This window comes from Ambystoma mexicanum, chromosome 4q (assembly GCF_040938575.1).
Source record: "Ambystoma mexicanum isolate Mex_15411 chromosome 4q, UKY_AmexF1_1, whole genome shotgun sequence".
Taxonomy (NCBI): domain Eukaryota; kingdom Metazoa; phylum Chordata; class Amphibia; order Caudata; family Ambystomatidae; genus Ambystoma; species Ambystoma mexicanum.
This window is the reverse complement of record NC_090928.1, coordinates 130,943,593-130,957,400: the sequence shown is the minus strand read 5'-3', so window position 1 is coordinate 130,957,400 and position 13,808 is coordinate 130,943,593. Positions and strand designations below refer to the sequence as shown.

General features: G+C 45.0%; 1 protein-coding gene across 2 annotated transcripts in view; it reads left to right on the top strand.

The window, feature by feature from the left end:
* Positions 1–13,808, top strand: part of PEX7 (peroxisomal biogenesis factor 7) — a 1,557,721-nt gene that overhangs the window by 139,573 nt on the left and 1,404,340 nt on the right. The gene's annotated exons all lie outside the window — the stretch shown is intronic.

Here is a 13,808-nt window from a genome sequence, read left to right as displayed (position 1 = left end):
TTGCCAGCATAGCTTATCTACGGTAGGATTGAAAGGGGGGAGGTCCTCATCTCTAAATCAACTAAACAGACCTGCATTTCCACGCAAGGCCTAGTTTGCATCCTTTATCGTGCGCTCCCTGTAACATGCCTCTGACTCCAACATGGCAGAACTCTTGCTACCCTAGACCCTGGACCTCGTCTGCATCCCAACGCTTCCCAGACTCCATCTCACACGTCTACCTCTATTAGCTACCTACATGCACATCTCTGAGAAGGTTTGGGTGTACTTGGTCGAAAATATTTCACCTTTTCACATTTTACCGAATTTATTTTGCTTGTTTTTTGGTCAAAAATGCAGGAGGAGTCCCCCCTCAACTGCCCCGCCTATTCCCTTACCCCACTCCATATATATATATATATATATATATATATATATATATTTAATTAAATTTGACCAAATTTCAACCCAAAAAACGATCAAAATAATTTGATCAAAAGTAACAGGTCAAATGTTTTTCTAACAAGTTTTCTAATATCTCTGAGAATGCTACATTTTACACTAACACTAGATACACGCTACATCACCAACTTCAACATCAATACATTTGATGCTTATTCTGTATATCTGCTGTGAGACAGGCATGGTATGAAGAGAGATGACACAGAAAACTAAAATATAGTTCAACCAAACTTTATTAATAATCAGGATGCTGTAATGCTAACTAACCCTATGCTATGGCGGGATTTCCCTGCCTAAAGAAATCTAAAGGATGACTATGTCAGTGAGTCCAAAAGCAAAAAGTCTTTCTGTGTGAAAACCTATGCTTGTCCTCACAACTATAACAACACTAGTGGGGAAATGCTCTCAACCAAAACGTCAATGTTCCAAAACAAATGTTCAAAGAGTGGACATTTAAGTTCCTCTAATGTTCTCTGGTTCAAGTTCAACACAGTTCCAATGTAACTTCCTTTCAGCAGGGACTGAGCAAGCTCTGAAGTTACCGTCTGTAGATTTGCAAATATCACAGTTCACATGAAAGGGGTCGAAACACAACAAAAATATGTACACAACACTGTAGTCTTGAGACTCCCTTTCTCAAGACAAAGGTTCTCAAATTTTAACTGTCAGGGTTCCCTTCCCCAATAGTCACATTTCCAGCAGTTAATTTGTTACCAAATGTTCATAGGCTTATAAATTCAGGAGAGATTATAGGGTCCGCTGGATCCCTCCTTTAGTTGGCTTCACCAATGGTTCACACCTCTTAGTTGCTTGTCAAATATTTTTGTGGCTTTTGGTGTAGGCGCAATTGTCAGACCACTTGGCCCACCTATCATAGGTCACGCAACCAGTAACCACACATCTTGCTTCCGATTGGAGTCTTGATGTTAGCAAAGTTGGCCCTAGGAAACATAAAACATAATGGTCTAGGCGCAGTTGTCAGACCGCATGGTCCGCCCATCATAGGTCAAGTAACCATAAATTCATAATCAATGGTTCACAAGTTCACGTCTTTCCCTTTACTCTGGAGGTGTCTCTTTGGCAATGATGGCGTTCTACAATTTCTATTGTGCTGGTTCATGTAGCCACTCTTGCCAAAGTCAGCAATGTATACAAGTGTTCACTGTATAGGCTCAGTAGCCCCTCTTGCTACGTTCTGTAATTAATATTAGCAGGCTGGCAGTTTTTCGGGCTCATCAGCCCCTTTAATTATATTCAATCTTCAAAAGATGTATGCATCAGGCTTTTCGTTACGTTAAGCATTCACGATTGCAAATGTTCAGCTTTCGTTACATTCTGTATTCAATATTGCAAGCATCCAGCTTTTCATTACGTTCGGTATTCAAGATTGCGAGCCTCGGGCCTCAACAGCCCCTCCCGGGGTGCCCTGGCATCCTGAGTGTCCACTGACACTTATCGGACTGCAACTCTGCTTAGTTGGGTGCTTCCCACTGCACGTTCACTCCTGGCGGTACTCCCAGGAACCTTGTCAGCGTTTTGGTGCTTACACTTCTCATCCTCTATGCACTGCACTTCTCAGGTTCTCCCGTCCTCCTGCACCTTCTGCAGCACTCCTTTTACATGCCACCTTTTTATATGTTCCCTAACTGTTGATGAATTTCAAGTGGCGCAAGTCATTCCTAATTGTCTGACTTTGTGTAAACTCATTAGTGTGACATGCCTGATCTTCATGGCTATATGCATCTAATCCTCTCTTCCTCTTCACAGTTCCATAGTGTTTTTTACAATGGGAAATCTGCATTGCTCCTAGTTGCCTCTTCTTCGTCCCAGTACTCAAAGGGAATTTACAAGGGGATGCTGGAATGAGACTGACACTAGCCCATAACGGCTAAGGGATGGAGGGGGTTGGGGGGTCAATATCAGGAAAGGGGGATACCATGTCTCGCCATCAGGTACCCTCACTTCAATCCCCAACCATCCTCCAGTCAGGTGATCCTCCCTCGCTTGGCCATGCCCACGGTCGGGATCCAAAAGTGATGGCCCTTCCCTGGTCACCTGAACAGAGGATCCCCGGGCGGTAGATGTGAGATTACCTTCAGGTTTCTCACACTACACAGTGTTTCTAACATGTGCCAAAGCCAACTATAAGTGAATACATACGCATTCTGCTGCGCACCGACAAAAACTGCTAACACTATGATGCCTGCTAAAATATCTTGCTCAACCGAAATCTCTTTGCCATCCCTATCCCAACATATCCATTCTGCATGAAAAGCTTGAGCGATTCTAAATAGTGCAAGGAATACACATTCTGATTACCTTATTTTTTAAAGTGTGTTTGTGTGTAAATATATAACACACAGAAAGATGGAAGCAAAAGAACTGTAATTAGCGGCTAGGTAATTTGCTAAACATAGTTTGAGAACATGCTTTAGAAAAAACAGAATCCTTGTTCCTACATTTTAGGGGATATCATGCTGGAGCAAGCAGACTCACGCCTTCAGTGTATAGCCAAGGAATAGAGGGGACATTAGAGTGGCAAAGTAGGAATACATAAAGACCAATTAGTGGCAGCCAGGCTGGGAGGAACAAAGCATATTTCCTAAATTGATTAACCAAAGTAGCCATGTGGATTGCGTACAAGTGATATATACACTCATATATGCATGTAGGCATTTAGGTGTACTCACATTTGTGTATGTAGAGGACTTCATTTCTCAAATCTTCTAATATGGCCCATGAATCTGGAGCTTATTCACATGTGCCAGGGAAATGTGACTCCTGTAGCCATTGGATGTTAATAATATAAGAAACAAGCACAGCTATACTAATGTACATAGTGTGTGATGGGGTCAAACTGACTGAAGTTGAACTCTGTCAAAACTAAAATCCTGCTCATTGGAGACAGCCCACACCTCTAGAGTGAATGTTCGTAGTCATCTGGCCTCATAAAATGCCCCTCTTCAGCCACCACCTTTACAGACCTTGCCTTCATCATTGCCCAAAACCTATCCCTCACTGCCTAAGTGAGCTCTTTTGCCAAATCATGTTTCTTCTGGCTAAACTCATCTACTGCAGACCCCCCCTTTCCATCCCTTCCTGACAGTCGGTGCCATCAGCACCTTAATCTCTGTTCGCCAGGATTTAGGCAACAGTCTGTACCTAGAGCACCATACCAACCAGCAGTCTTATTGCATTCAGAGCCATTTTCCTACTTCACCTCAATTGGAAAGGACAGATCTCGCCGGCATGAACATCCTTCCACTGGTTCCCTGTCAGAAAACAAATTAAATTGAAGGTTGCTTGCATAATCTACAAAGCTCTCAATGGCCAAGGGCCAGAATTCCTCTCCTCCAAAATCTCCCTGGACTAGTCTAAGCTGCACATATTAAGAATAAGCCATTTCCTAACAGAAAGCACTTCTTACTCTTGCTCATGGTAATTTTCAGGTCTAGATATTTTCATCCTCTAGCCGCAAGTTGCCCTCATCTAACATCTTTCAACTCACTCCTAACAGCAAGCATTTCTTCCTTTTTGTTTAGGGTTTTTGTCAGGCTATGCGATTTTATCACTGTCCAGCCAAGAGTGTATCTCCTGGGCCGGGTATAAGGTATTTTTTGGAAATATTTTCAGACCTTGCTCAACCCCCTCTGCAAGCACTGCCAGAAGTGGCTCTTGGGGACTAAGCCACTTCAGCAGCTACTCCCTAGGTCAGCGTCTCCTTCCTTGCTCCTGCTTTCCAGCTTGCATGCCATCTCTCACCTGTATGACTCCTAGTTGGTACCCTGGTGTATAAGCCCTACTACAGAGCTGGTGAATCCAGGGAATTCATCCCTTCTCCAGTAGGGGATAGGGCAAGCTTCGTCCCACTGGGGCTGACTCCCTGTTAGAGGACAAGGAATTCCCAGAAAGAGTTTCTATTCGGCCTTCCTCAAGTGGAAAGTCCCATGTGTTTGTTGGTTACATGGGGATGGACCAGGGCTCTTTAGAAATTGCTGGTGTGGTTTCTGACCCTTTTACAACACCCTCACTACGTGTACCACATAATATAACAGATTGTCCAATACCATTTCTGCCTGAAGTACGATAAGCACGTGAAGCTCTGGTGGAAAGCCTGGGGAGTAAGCCGCAGGAAGAAGAAAGCCCTTGGAGCCAGTCACAGTTGGAGGAAAACCTGCAGAGCCAGCCATGGAAGGCGACATCCTCCTAGAAGTCGGGGACAGGAAGCAGCTCAATGCAGAAAGCGTTGCACGCTGAGAAGCCGCTCAGACAGTTGAGAGAGAGTGAGAAATCCTGACCGAAGGAGAAGAGAAATCCCGACCACGCCAGAAGTGGTTGACCGGCACCAATATGCCATGGTACTGCCGAACTGGCAAAGACAGTCAGGAAGCAACCGAACAGATGCACAGAACTGAATGAGAACCCGAACAGTGGTTCCCCGTCAGCTGAGGGGACCGCCATTCCCGAGGAACGCCACTATAACCAACAAGGTTCACGGTTGTCCCAGGCTGGAGGGCGAAGAGGCCCGGTGATAACCCAAGAAGGGGTGAGAGAGCAGAGAGGCTGAGAAATGAAATGCCCCACGGCGGGGTGAGAGTGACAGGACCCCAAGGCAGATAGAACAAAGACAACCCCAGAGCAGGGTGTAAGAAGAAATATCCCAAAGCGGGACGTGAAAGCTCTCCCCAAGACAGGAGAAAGAAACAATACTCCAAAGAGGGCAGAAAGAAGCCATACCCCAAGTGGCGGGGGTAAGAGGAGCAGTACTGCAGAGCGAGGAGAAAGACACACAATCCCCAAGACGGGGTCAAAGAAACCCTGTTCCAGCACTGAGGGACCACGGCCCAACGACAAGATTTAGACTATTCTTTCAGGAAAATAGGAAGAATAAAGAGGCCTCTGTTTAGCCAGAACTTTGAACTGTTAGACCAGGCACATGGTCTGGGAAAAGCCAAAGAGACATTTGGGCAGGGGGGCGGAGGGCAGAGACCTACTTCTGCCTCAAGATTTGAGAGAAAATCCCCTTTCCAGACCTTCCTGGTTGAACTTATGTAAATGCTTTTTTTGTTAGTGGCAGGGGCAGAATTTAGGGTAGATTATGATTTGGACAGAGAGCTGAATTGTGTTGCGAGACATCCCGATGAGCACCCTTTATTGTTTTTTCTTTCAGATTGGGCCAAAAACACCTATGAGTAGTAGGGACAGGATAGACCTTATTATTTTTTCTTTAATAAAGGACCAGTTGTAACATGGCCTCTTGCATGTCTCCTGGGTGTGACTTAGCACAGAGCCCTGACCTCTTTTATAGTATTCTTGATTGGTTTGATTTCATAAAGGTTTGGATTCGTTATTCATACTGTTCTCTTTACTCCTATAACAGGATTGTTTTTCCCCTTATTTGCTCATTTCCATTCATGTGCTTTCTATGTTATACTTAAGCCATTAATTAAGCTCATATTAGTAGTTGTAAGTAATTTGTGTGGTTGGAGTGCTATCCAAGGGCTTAAGAGACCTGTCCTCCATTTTTGCGGAATAGGACATGTGGCAAATTTAAAATTGTAGACATTCTAATGTTCCCATAATGCTCTTTGCTTTTATGCAAATCGCGAGCATGGGTTTTGTGAGGAGATACTGTGTTGCGGAACTTGACCTGTGACCTGAACTGGGAAACACGCCCCTCGCCTGTCCCTATGTCCAAAAGCACAAGGGAATTGCTTCCTGGGCTAATACAAAGTGCTGCAGTTATACATTATGAAAAATGATAACGCCCCATTGTCAACATGATTTAGAAACCAGTTACTTAATAAAATCCCTTCGATGCAGGCTATATTTTTCCTCGGTTGTGTTGTAAACTTGACTTTGATTGTTTTGTTACAAACCTCTGTTAGTTTCTGAAACTGCTATTTCATAGAAACCGTTAAAGAAAGAAGCGTTTTGAACTTGCAAACGGAAACGGGAAACTGCGTATCGCGTCACGCCGCAGTCAGCGGAGAAGACGATACTGCGTCCGCATGTTGTCAAATCACCCAGCCCTGAAATTAGCCAGTTTTGCATCCCTACTGGGCGCCTCCTCTTCGATTATCTTCATTTTTCCCTGTCATGTTTCTCTGTGTCTGGGCTCAGTCAATTTAACATGCCAAAGTTAAAGAATAAGAACATGTTGAATGCGGATAACCCCCCCCCCCCCCCCCGCCCCTCTCTCAACGACCGAAAAATAATGATCTCGAATAGAAGCTGTGCACGATTAAGCTTCATCTGGGGCTCTGGCACAGGGACTTCCGAAAGCTCTCTATCTGTCATGTATGTGCCGGGATTGCGAGGAAATCGCATCAAGGTGTCCGCTGTGCCTTAGAAACAGCTATGTCCGCCCTGAATGCCCATGAGGAGTCGTCGTAGGCTCCGCCCACTCCAGTAAAGAATTAAGAGCGCTGGCCGCTCCTTCGTTCTTCCTGTTTAAAGTCCATGTGATAGAAAAGTGGTCACAACAAATGCACTTGTGTGGGACCACGACCAAAGCCGGACACTGTGCCCAGTTCCCTCTAAACCCTGAGCAGATTTGTAATCCCTTGGAAAGGAGCAGAATATACATGCCCGATAAATAAAGCATTCCCGACACAGTTGGGCATTGTGCTGGAGTTAGAAAACCTGAGGCACTAGTCAGGGGTGGACTGGGAACTAAAAGAGGGCCTGGAAATAATTACTGGGGACCAAAAGAGGCCCTGGAAATAGTTTTCAAAGTGGCCCCATATGACACATTTTCAGCAAGTACAATGGTTTTCCTATGAGAAAATTTTGAAATACCACACAAAAGAGGCCCAGGGTGCAGAGGCCCACCGGTAAATCTCCAGAGTTCCCTGTAGGCCAGTCCACCCCTGGCACTAGTCCAAGCCTCCAGTCTGCTTCTCTGCAGATATTCTACGTCCCCTCGCAGCTGGTGCATTCTGTCAGAGAGCAGCTGAACAAGAGTTCACAGAAATCAGTGCTGCAACGAGTCCTAAGCACTACTACATTGTTTAGTGCAGTTGAGTTTCTCACTGGTTGTGTGTCCTGCTTTTGTCTTTCCCATATAGAGAGCTTCGTTTTTTCACTTTATTTGCAGAACTACAGAAAGCATTTATTAAACTAATTGTCATTCTCATTCACAACGTTTTTGGACTTCACACCACTTTCCAGAATTCAGCGCTACCTTATTTTGGTTTGTTTGGTGGGCTACCTTATTTTGGTTTGTTTGGTGGTTCCCAACACTTTGAAACGTCCGTTTGTGGGTCAACCTTTCAACTCCATGGAATTCCCAGGGTCCTCGCAGATTAGCTGTCTCTGTCTTGTCATCAGTTCCCCGGCCACCCAGTGGCTTGAAATGTGCATGAGATCTCCCAGCGTCTCTATACTTCCATAACAGTTAGGGCCTCATGGCTTGCTTGTAAGCCGCTACCTGGCCTGATAGCAATGTTTGCCTCCTGGATCTTTCCCGGCTCCTTTCTACCGTAGCTACTGCTTCCTCCGAGTGGCTTTTCAGCTTCTTATTGGCGTTGTAGTCACGTGTGCTTTGCAGCATCTTTATCCACTCCTCCCTGGCGGTATAGCCACTTGCACCTTACAGTGTGTCTTTCAGCTTCCCACCAAGGCGTCAGGTGCGCGTGCTTTGTGGCGTTTTCAGCTTGATTTCCTTCATCATTTCCCTGACACGGTCTTGTGCTGACTTGTTGAAGGTTTCTCTTCCTATGCACAATCATCTGATTCTCTGTCTCCTTTGGTCTTCTTTCTCCCCCGAACACTGCCTTCCTGCATGCCCTTAACCCCCAGCACAGATGCGAGTGCTACCTTTAGTGGACTGCAACACCCTGAAAAAGTCCGCCTGTTTTCCCCATATATCACATGAAATAGGAATGATGATTAGAGTGTGACTTGTCACAGCACATTTAAGTGTGGAATCTGAATGAAGTAATCCTTCGATCTCTAGAAGGGAGGTGATGGAGTTCTTGAGTCCTACATTGCTAGAACCGTTTCCATTGCAGACCAGCGTTTTGGCTCGTGTGTGTCGAGCCGGTTGTCTCGCTTGCACCGCTTACCTTCTATTCCTCAGGTGTTCATGATGGGGACCCTCTGTCTTCTCTTGGACGCGTAGCATGGTGTGGAGAACCGCCTCCCCACAGAGCTGCAAGGCGACAACTGGCCTGGTGGGGAGCAGACTGTGATGCAGGAACAGTGCAAGCATGGAAGAGGGGTACCCGTGGAATGAAGCGTGGAAATTTACCAGAGGGCACTGGCAGGAACCTCCTAGATCAATAGGACCTTGAGATGGTACAGGAAGAGTCAAGGCACAGGAGACAACATGCGGGATCATCATTTGCAGAAGGAAGGGCTAAACACCTTGAGGCTAACAATGTAGGCAGAAAAAGACAGCAGGTGGGACTGCCAGCAACGAAGAAGCAGGTAGGGCAGGCCAAGGCAAACTAAAGAGTAGACCACGAAACCAGGGGGGTCCAGGCAGACCTAACGAGAAACAGCGCGCCAGGCTATGATCAAGGGAAAAACAAAAACTAACAGGACTAGGCAACGCAAGGAAACAGGCAACAGGAAAGCACAGACAAGGGAGAGAGTATGGAGCAAACAGCTTAATCATGAGTGTTAAGACGCAATGAATGAAGGAGGCTGTCCGGCTTTTCTAGCGAGGTCAGCGGAAGACCAGGGCTGGCTTCTGGCATCTTTGTAACCATGGAGACCAACAAAGCTTGGGTCACTGCGCATGTGGGGAATGTTGACAGTGGACCGCCCTTTCCCAGAATATTGGTGGCAATCTCCCTTCTCTTATGCTGCGCGGCCGGTGTGTTTCCCGGCATGTGCCTTTGCCCAGACACTGACAGTGGCGTCTGCTTTCAGCGCAAATAAAGCCGCGCAGGGAGCGAGTCGTGCCAGGCATGACACAACACTGTGCTGTCCAACTCAGCATCTCAAATTATGGACTTCACCCTAGAGGTAGACGTCCATAAGAAGGTGGAAAGGATTCTGCTCACCGCTCCGTCAGCTGCAGCAATGAACAAAACGATTGACACTCACACACCCCTTTGCATAGAAAACAAATCATCTTGCAACCTTTCACCTATTCCTCCAGGATTACTGTGGAACTGGATTGGGTAAGGGCCCATTTCTCATTGTCTTAGTCTCCATGCTTTGACAAGGAGATGTACATGGACACAGTAGACAAGAAGTATATCAACATAGGCTGCCACTCTTCAGCATGGCCAACCTAGATTCCATACTTACTATTTGCACCCACAAGTTATGGAAGCATATGAATTTGCATTAGATTTCCTACCAGAAAAGCAGACCCGTTTCTGGCCAGCATAGCTGATTCCAAACAGCAGTCTCCAGGTTAACATGTTTCAGTTTGTGTCAAACAGGAAAGTATGGATCCTGTGTAGGCATCATGAAGCAAGACACAGACAACAGACTCAAAGTTCAAAACAAAAACTGATCTATTAAAGTAAATGTGAAGATGTAGAAGGCTTAACTTGCCCTATGCTAAGGTGGGATTTTCCTACCTGAACGAAACTAAGGAATTTCTGAGTCAAAGAGTTCAACTTAAAAGTCTGTCTGGAATCTATGTGATCACAGCGCCGCCCGTAACTGTGTCGGCGAAAGGTCGACGTCAATTATGGCACGGCGCAGTGATCATATGGATCACTCTGCCTGCACCCCCATCTCGCATTTTGCCTCCCCCGAGACCCAACCCCACTTACCTTTGCGGCGGCACACTTCTGTGTATGCTGCCTACACCCTGCTATCCCTGCAGCGTCAGCTCCTCCCACAAACTTGGGTTAGAGCTGACGCTGCAGGGTGCTTTTCTTCTTTTTTTTTCCTTTCGTGTCCCCCACAACCCTGGACTCCCGTTACCGCAACCAAGTAGAGCGGGGGACACCCCAGCAACACCCACTCGGCTTGGCACAGTAAATCTCACCCTCATTTTGTGCACCCCCAAAGTCGCAGTGACTGCGGGGGCGCACAAATGAGGGCGACATTTCGGTACGATTCCGTCTGTCGGTGTCCAAAACCCATGCTTGCCCTCACAACTAAAGCTTAAACAGTGCGTAGGAATGTCAATAATCAAAGACATGGTGATCAACTTCTCTCCCACTCAAGGTAATACAGTTCCACACAATACTCTAGGTTCCCTTTCCCAAGTTCTAAGCAGCACAGTTCAAAGGAAAATGGTCTTCAGGCTTCCTCTCCAGACAACAAGTATAACTCCTCAGAGCTCCCCTCCCCAAGACTTCAGCTCTGTCAGTTATACTTATTTCAGTCTTTCAAACAAAAGATTCAACACAACCCAAGGTCAGCTCGACCATATTGCTGGATGCCTCATCCATTCTCTGGCCATGCCCCTTCTTAGTTTATTCCACAATAGCTTCTGGTTCTCACAGTACATGGCTCACTGGTATCGGCGCAGTTGTCTGACCACACGGCCACCCATCACAGGTTGCACAACCAGGATCCCTCTCTTTGTTTGCCTGTTGGCTTTATGGACAATATTCACACTTCTCTGGCTTCTCCTTGCTAGCCTCCTGGCTCTACCAGAGTATGTTGCACACTCCTTGCCAGTCTTTGGCCTTGACTCACTGCATTTCGTTCTAAAGTTCACTTTGTGGTGGTTTTACTACCGGCTCACCTTTCTATGTCTCTCTTTTACACTTTTGCTTTTTCTTGTAGGCTGTTGTCATATGGGCACTTTCCCTTTGGAATTAATTCTTTATTTGTCTTGTCCAGAAAGCTTAATCTAATTTTATATTCAACAACCTTAATAGCGAGATTTAATTCAGTTCGGTATTCGCCAGATATTCAATCTGGTCGATTTCAAGTTTCATTCAGTTCATTTTTTAACAAATGCTCAATATGCTCAATTTCAAGTTCCCATTTGGTTCGGTATTGAATATTCATCTAGCATGTTTATTTTCAGGTTTTTCCTTCAGTTTGGTACAGCATTACCTCTCTGCCACCCACTAGGAACTGGGGTTGGTTCTGTGGATCAACTCTAGAGCTTACTGTGTTTCAAACTGGTCACCAGCCTGAATGCCCTAGTGTAGAGCATAATTGTCATTGCAAAAATTGATTTCCGTTTTATTTTTCGCGCCTTTATCTCCAAAAACACATCCCATTCAAACTTGCATAACTTCCTCAATTTAATAGCTAAAGACTTCATTTCAACTCTGAACAGTGTATTTGACCCATTTTTCTTAAAAACCGTTAAGTGAAAATTAGTTGGGAATTCGCATTTCTGCAAAAGTTTTACACATGTGATTTCCAATTCAAAGTATTTCCAAACTTCCATTCTGATTCAAAGTGTGTACTGTTTTTCATATTATAGTTTGTTTGTTAGGATCTTTTCAGTGTTGCTCCCATAGGAATTCATATCAATTTAAGGATTTTTGCACACTTTTCATTGTTTCACCCAGCCATTTTCAAATGTCATTTTAAAAGTGTAAAATTTCCAAAATGTTTTTCCTCTCTTGTTTGGGGGGTGGGGGGGATTGTATCCAAACCCTGTACACTGTTCTATATTCCTAAATACCTGCTGCTTACTTAAATCTGTGTAGAATTGCTTCTTTGTGAGTTGAGAAATTTGCAGGGGGAAATCTTAACTTAAGCGCTATCTTTCAAACAAGCCAAAACTGTTATTTTCTCTGTGTTTTATCTTCTGTGTTGCCATAAGTGAATTCAACTGCCTTACCTACTTTCTGATTTGTATTGTCACCACATTGGTGATTGTTGCCCATATATTAAAACATATGTTTGATTTGAATAAATAAATATGACCTTTACCAACCTGCCTGATTCTTGGTCCATTGTGACCTGAAGGTATTTTGAGAAGGGGTGTGATTTGAGTGGTATATCAGTCGGAATATTGAACCTATAGACACAATAAAGTAAGAATTTCATTTGCACACTGCATGCTAGGCTGAGACCAGGGTGTATTGCCTGATTGAAATCCTTAACAGATTTGGGGGCTGGTGCCGTGATTTTGATTTCGAGTTACCACCCGTGACAGTCTAGCATTGCAGACTAACCTGCAGGGCACAGACACCCTGTGTGGTTGGTGTACTGTGTTACACCATACAAGCACCTCTCAAAATAAATACTCAAAAATATGGCCTGTTTGTAAAAGTAAAAAGTAAATTAACCCTGAAATAATTCTTAATGAAATGGATAGTTCCAAAATGGTGATCCCAGTAGAAATCAATATGGCTAGGGAACACGTCCTGCACAAACTGTTTGTCAGGGTTGAGTGGCCAGAACAGAATGAACAGGTCTGGCTGCAGAAAATCAAAGAACAGGTCACTGACATGGTTCTGGATAAATGGAAGGACAAGGGCCCATTACACCAAACTCGTAATGAACTGTACATGGCCCCAAAAGTGAAAGAGGAGCAGAGTAAAATAGCCAAAATAGCGGCCTTCCTAGACCTCCACATAGGAGTAATGCAGGAAGAGCTTGCTGAGAACATAGCTCTGGCAAATAATCAAGTGGAAACACTATAAATAATCCAGACTGATCTAGACTCTGCAGGGCAAAGGCTACAGAAGAGCCAAGAATTAGAGACAGAATGTATGCAGTATGTAACAAAATTGAAAGACGATCTGGCTCTCCTAGAGAAAGAGAATGCACAGCAAGACACCCAATTACAGGCACTGAAAGAAGAGTGTCAGGAAAGGGTTGACGCTTTTACAACAGAGTCAGCAGAAGCTGGCGCAACAATTACATTTTAATAGAGCCTGCACAGATCAGGTAGTTACCCTACAAAACCACATAGAAACCTTGAAAGAGAAAAATAATACATTAATTATTAAAAACCACCACTCTCAGGAGGAATTTGATGAGGAGCGCCAGGAATCCAATGCATTTAAAAAACAAAGGGACGACCTGGCTGATCAGAGGGGCACCCTGAGTCAGTAGAGGGATGCCTTAGGCCAGGGAGTAAGCCAATTAAAAAACAAAGTAGAGGGAAGAAAGCTGGCCCTCCAGGAGCTCAATGAATTAACAGAATATGAGAAGCTACTAGAGCATACCAGAAGGGTGGAGGATGCTCTGGAAAAGAACACCCAGACCAATGATGCTAAAACCAGGATGTGAGTCTAATGCATCAGAAATTGGTCCAGTATTTCCAGACCAGGCAGGAAGCACAGAGAGACAAAGAGGCTCTCTCTGCAAAGAATGATGCGCTCCACCAACAGATAGCAATGCAAGAGCGAATTATTGAGACCAGCAAGGCCCTGATAGAGGAACAAAAGGCTCAGATATTGGCATATCACCAGGGAATAGGGGCTGAAAGAGAAAAGGTAAAGAGGGATAGAGCAACCCCTGATCCTAACATC